At 47.2% G+C, this 5,762-nt stretch overlaps 1 non-coding gene across 1 annotated transcript; it reads right to left on the reverse strand.

Annotated features, from left to right (window-relative positions):
- Positions 1–3,817: 3,817 nt before the first annotated feature.
- TRNAE-UUC (transfer RNA glutamic acid (anticodon UUC)) lies at positions 3,818–3,889 on the reverse strand. Its single transcript has one exon. It is a non-coding gene; the product is annotated as a tRNA-Glu (tRNA).
- Positions 3,890–5,762: the final 1,873 nt, after the last annotated feature.

A 5,762-nucleotide genomic window follows, 5' to 3' on the forward strand; every position in this document is an offset into this window, starting at 1 on the left:
TCTGTTGTCGTCTGGGAATCTGCATTGCTAATGACTTATTAGTGTGTGATTCCATGCATATGAAATATCTAGAAGAGGCAAGTCCATAGGAATAGAAAGCAAGCTGATGGCTTCCAGGAGCTGGGAGGAGCATGTATTGAGGAATAATTGCTCACTGGGGATGGATGTGGGGCTTTATTTTGGGATGATGAACGTGTTTTGGAACTAGATAGTGAAGGTAGTCACACAACCTTAAGAATGTACTAAATGCCACTGAATTGTTCACTTTAAAATAGCTAAACTTATGTTATATGCATTACATTAAAAAAAAAAAAAAACCCAGCATGGTCCCTGAAGTCCGATGGTCAGCAGGTTTGATCCATAAATCAGTATATTGGTGGTTCAAGTCCCCCAGGGGAGGTGTGTTGCTAACCTACTCTTCCCCAGCCCTGCTGCTTCTCTGCCAGAGGGACTTTTTCTTTCTTAATTCATCCCTGTTATGTGACCAGATGAAAGCATCTTCGTACCATACCCAGAGAGGCAGAAGCTCTGAAAAAGCAATGATCCTAAACTGAAGCCTAACCAAGGTGGTTTTCTCTTCTGTGTGCTTAGTATAAGGTGTCCCCTTCTGGGATGGTTAATTTTATGGGTCAATTTGACTGGGCCATGGGATGCCCAGATATTTGGTCAAACATTATTTGGGGTGTTTCTGCGAGGATGTTTTTGGGTGGGATTAACATTCAAATCAGTAGACTGAATAAAGCATATTGCCCTCCCTAATGTCGGGGAGCCTCATCCAATCGGATGGAGGCCTGAATAGAATAAAAATACTGCATGCGGGGTGCCTGGGTGGCTCAGTCGTTAAGCGTCTGCCTTCGGCTCAGGTCATGATCCCAGGGTCCTGGGATGGAGCCCCACATCAGGCTCCCTGCTCGGCGGGAAGCCTGCTTCTCCCTCTCCCACTCCCCCTGGTTGTGCTCCCTCTCTCACTGTGTCTCTCTGTGTCAAATAAGTAAAAAAAAACAGAAAGAAGAAAGAAAGAAAGAAAAGAAGAAAGAAAGAAAGAAAGAAAGAAAGAAAGAAAGAAAGAAAGAAAGAAAGAAAGAAAGAAAGAAAGAAAGAAAAAGAAAGGTACAAGTTCCCTTCCACCAAAAAAAAAAAAAAAAAAAAAAAAAAACTGCATGGCCTCCCTCTAGTGAGAGAGAACTCCTCCTGCTTGACTGCCTTTGCACTAGGACATCGGGTTTTTCCTGCTTTTGGGCTTGGACTGGACCATCTACTTTTCTGGGTTCTCAAGCCTGCTGGCCTTGGTCTTTGGACTTGAACTGCACCAGCAGCTCCCCTGGTTCTCAGGCCTTCAGACTCCAAATGGAACTAAACCATCACTTCTCCTGGGTCTCCAGCCTGCCAACTCACTCTGCCGGTCTTGGGACTCCATAACCACGTGACCCTTAGAGACAGATAGAGCTATAGATGTAAATCTCCTATTGGTTCCGTTTCTCTGGAGAACTCTAATACATCTTCCATGCATGTCCCTTCTCCCTCCTCTCATTAACTCCTAGCAGAAAATCTGAGGGCTCCTCAAATGACAGGAAACAGAAACAGCTTTATATTTTCTTTTTTTAACTGGAAACATGCTACTGAATGCAATTTGAAGGAGAAAATGCATACCTATTAGCCCACTGCCTTCAAACCACATGGGAGCTGCTTGAGCTGCTGAGGTGAAAACACTCCCCAAAGAACTTGGCAGTGTCCTTCCTAGAGGTCCAAACAGAAAGGACTGTATGCTTAACGGATATGGTGGATGGCAAAGGTTCTGAGTTTATTTCCAAGGGTGCTGTGATTCACCAGGGGTGGGGCCCGGGGAAAGGTTCCTGGGCGGGGGAATGGAGAAAGATGACTCAGTTTGGGAGAGCATGACCTTAGATCCAAGTGGTGGGGTGAGGAGCTGACAGCTCTATACAGGAGTAGGCCTGGAAGCTCAGAGAAGTAGCTGTGCCTAGTATTTGTAGCTGTGGGGAATAGCACGAATGGAGGGCCACATACCATATGTCTAAATATTTTAAATTTATCCATTAAGCTAATAAAGAGTAAAATACAGTAAGATCTTTCCACCTACCTTGACAAAAAGACCTTCTTAAGGACCTATGAGGCCAGATTTGCATTTAGAATTGTGGGACTCCTCAGAGCTCTGTGCCTGAGGACAGTGGCTCAGGGAGGACCCTCTCCTCTCAATTCTAGCTCCTTCCTGCACGGAGAGGGGTCTAGTGCAGGTGTGTGGGCACCTCACCTCCCACTACCAGGAGCTGCTCAAACCCCTGCAAACAGCCTTCCTTTGGCCACCTGTTGATCCTCACCTGCACACACGGGAGGCCTAATCCACCTCCGCCACACTGATGGGCAGAGAGCCCTAACCAAACTTCAGGCATCTGTGCAGGTCACTCCAGGTCCCAAATGACAGAGCGGGGCCAAAAGAGGGGTGCAGCTCCAGGTGGGCCTGTCCCATTGGCCCTGAGTATTCCTCCCTCTGCATCGCAGAGGACCCTAGTGGGAGGAGATGAGGAATAAGATGCTTTTGTGGGAGGGGAGGGAGCAAAAGAGAGACATGTCTTCCTGCGTCAACCATGGGGAAACTATAGAAGTGGGACAGGCACAAAAATTTTAGGAATGAGGGGGGCAAAAAAGAAAGAAATATGAGAAACGCTTGCGGTCAGAGGGAAGCAGTGACAAAATGTAGGAAAAATCGTCCTCTTCCTTGGCTGGACCTGTGACATTTGTTGCAACTTTTCTGCCCCTGAAGTCTCCTCCCCCCCCCCCCCGACCCAAGCGGCAGTCACTGCATCCAGCACCACACACCCACTTCACGACATTCTCCAGACACTTCTAAAGGTCTCTAACAGGTGCCTGCATCATTCTTAAGATCTTACTCCTCTGGGAGATGCTCCCCGTGGGTCCCCTGTGCCATTCCCTGGTGGTCTAGTGGTTAGGATTTGGCGCTTTCACTGCTGCGGCCCGGGTTTGATTCCCAGTCAGGGAAGCAGGTTTTCCGTTTTTCTTTCCCCTTCTGACCACCACCAATACTCTGTAGTTGCTGCGACTCCTGCCGCCTGGCTACGTGGTCAAGGCGCAGGGCGCTCAGTCTCCCAGGCCGCCAAGTGCCCGCGTGGCTGCTGACTCTTGCCCGCCAAGGCCAAGCTCGGGGATCCTCAGATGAAGACGGTGGCTCGCGCAGCCCGCAGGCCTCTCAAGCTTTTCCCGGGTGATCCTGAAATCAGTTTTGAAAACCTCAGGACGAAGTCACTGGGGAACCAAAGACTGGTGTCATGTACTTTACTATTTTAATAGGATCAGTCCTCATCTATTTGTGATAGTTCCTGTCTTACAGGTAAAGTGAACTAATTACCATATAGAAATAACATTCTTGTTTTTACAAAAGACCAAAAGGCAGAGGATCTGGTAAAATTACCTGAGTTGTCTACACCTCTGGAGTATAACAGGGTTTCAATGAATGGGGGAAACATTACATCCATTATTGAAACCGTGCCTAGGCCAAGCAAACCTTAACAGATGTAAGAGTCATTTGATATAACTCACTTGTTTCATGTAGAAATTTTCTCATAGGGACAAAAATTAACCCGTAACTTCCAATAGAGGGAGGCAGAGGCGAGTTTGAATCCACATAGGGGAATGTCTCATTCTTCACACGTACCTTGTTCCCTCCATACTGATATACCTCAGGACCAGATGACCGGTGGGATGTGCGGAAACGAGCCTCGGTGAAAATGGAGTTGCTCCGAGCAACAGTAGAACCCCAGTGGTGATGAGAAAGAAAACAGACTTCCCTGACCGGGAATCGAACCCGGGCCGCGGCGGTGAAAGCGCCGAATCCTAACCACTAGACCACCAGGGAGGGGGTGCTGAGCAGGGCTGGGCAGCACCTCCTGACAAAAGATCTTGGGACTGATTCAAACATACATTAGGAATTTGGGGGAATGTCTGAAAAACGTCCTTGAAATTGTAAATAATTTTTGAAGGTGTGTTTTGTAACTGGAGTCCAATGGAACAATGGAGCCTCCGTATGAGCAGAGAAGATGGGAGCAATATTCTTGTTCACCTTCCTTGTTGCCCATTTGTATACAGTATTTGCTACCTCCCATGAACACAGAATTCCGGATGGACCCACCACGCAGTGGGAGTTCAGAGACTTAAGGTGAGTCTAAAGTAAGCACTTTGCCTCTGTCACGGAATAAACTTCCAGCCCAGAGGCCGCACTTTCCATTCCAAGCAGAATTTGCTTCAAATGGAAAAAGAAGACAATGGTGTTCTAAGAAAAACCAACGACCAAGAAATCTATCATATCCTGTCTTATGTAACTTCTGGTATTAACCAACCACTTATGGTGGAAACAATGACACAGAAGGAAAGGCAAAGACAGCACAACCCAGAATTCCTTTTCCTTTCACGCCTTCCTTCCTTCCCAGCAAGCTGAAGGTAGAAAATGGTAGAATGTGTGTATTTAGAAGTAAACTAAGAACAGTTGAGTTAATTCTGTGCAACATTTCCACTGTTCTGGAAAGGACAAAAATTCATGTGCCCTTAGGATTGTGTGATTTCAGTGATTCTGCCTATGAGTTAAATGCTTTTATATTTGCACTGTCACCTAAAAACAAATCCGGACTTAGATAAGGAGAGACTTCTCAAAAAGACTATTGCAATAGAAGAGGATGCTCCCATCTCAGAAATCTGCAAATATCTCAACATCAAACAGCAAAAGGTGTTTCTTTCACAGGGAGGGGTAAGCAGAGCTTAGCAGCAACTTTTAAGGGGAAATTGAGGCAGCGAGGGAGAGTGAACAGAGAGCATGATGAGAGCAGTTTCCCAGGAAATGTGTTTCCCTTTGGTCAACGGATTGGCAGGATAAGCTAGTAAATGGGACGTGTTCTGCATATTGGCAGTTGCTCAATCTTGGACACAAGCCAAAGTCCAAGGGCCTATGGGGAGGATAGAAGCTTGACTCCAGGTAGCTCAGGCTAAAGCAGAGGATGAAAACTGGGCCTTGCACAATCTAATGATAACTGGCAAAATTCATCCTAATTATTTTACTTTTTCTTTACATAGAATGACATTAAATAGCAAATAAAAAAAACACCACAAGTTGGGAGGGAGGCCACGGAAGAAGGGGAAAAGCTTTATACTTCACGACCTCTAGCAGCACTTTTCTTGTTGCTTTCTGAACAAGAGGCTCACGTTCTTATCTCCCACTGGGCCCCACAACTCATGATCCTAGTACCAGATGGTAAGTTGGGTTTCCGGGTCTACATTTGTATTAGCGTGATTCACGGCTTCTTTCTCAAACATCCCAGCTGGAGTTTGAGTTTTGATTTTGTTACCCATCTTCACTGTTCTGGGGCTTGATCAAGCAGCCGAAGACCTTGGGGACCCCAAGCTACACCTCCCATGCAGGTGTCCAGCTGGGCCCTGGACCCAGTTGATTGCTCTTTTGCTTTTCCTGTAGGATACAGGTTGACAGTTGATTCATTGCAGTCGCCTACTGCCCTTTCATCCAGCAGGAGCTGAGCAGGACAGACATCTCTCCAGAGCCTGCAGTTGGATTTTGCTGGCCTATTGCTTTTGCAAGGCCCAGCCTCACCCCTGCTCGCACATTCCTACGCAGGGCATGGCAGCCTCACACCTCCCAGCAACCTCTGCGTCCAGGTGGGAAGAGGGACTGTCTCTGACCACCTACCACAGTCCTGCGGGGTGCACGTGGACTTGGGCGGGGG

The sequence above is a fragment of the Halichoerus grypus genome, chromosome 7, assembly GCF_964656455.1.
Source record: "Halichoerus grypus chromosome 7, mHalGry1.hap1.1, whole genome shotgun sequence".
NCBI classification, from domain to species: domain Eukaryota; kingdom Metazoa; phylum Chordata; class Mammalia; order Carnivora; family Phocidae; genus Halichoerus; species Halichoerus grypus.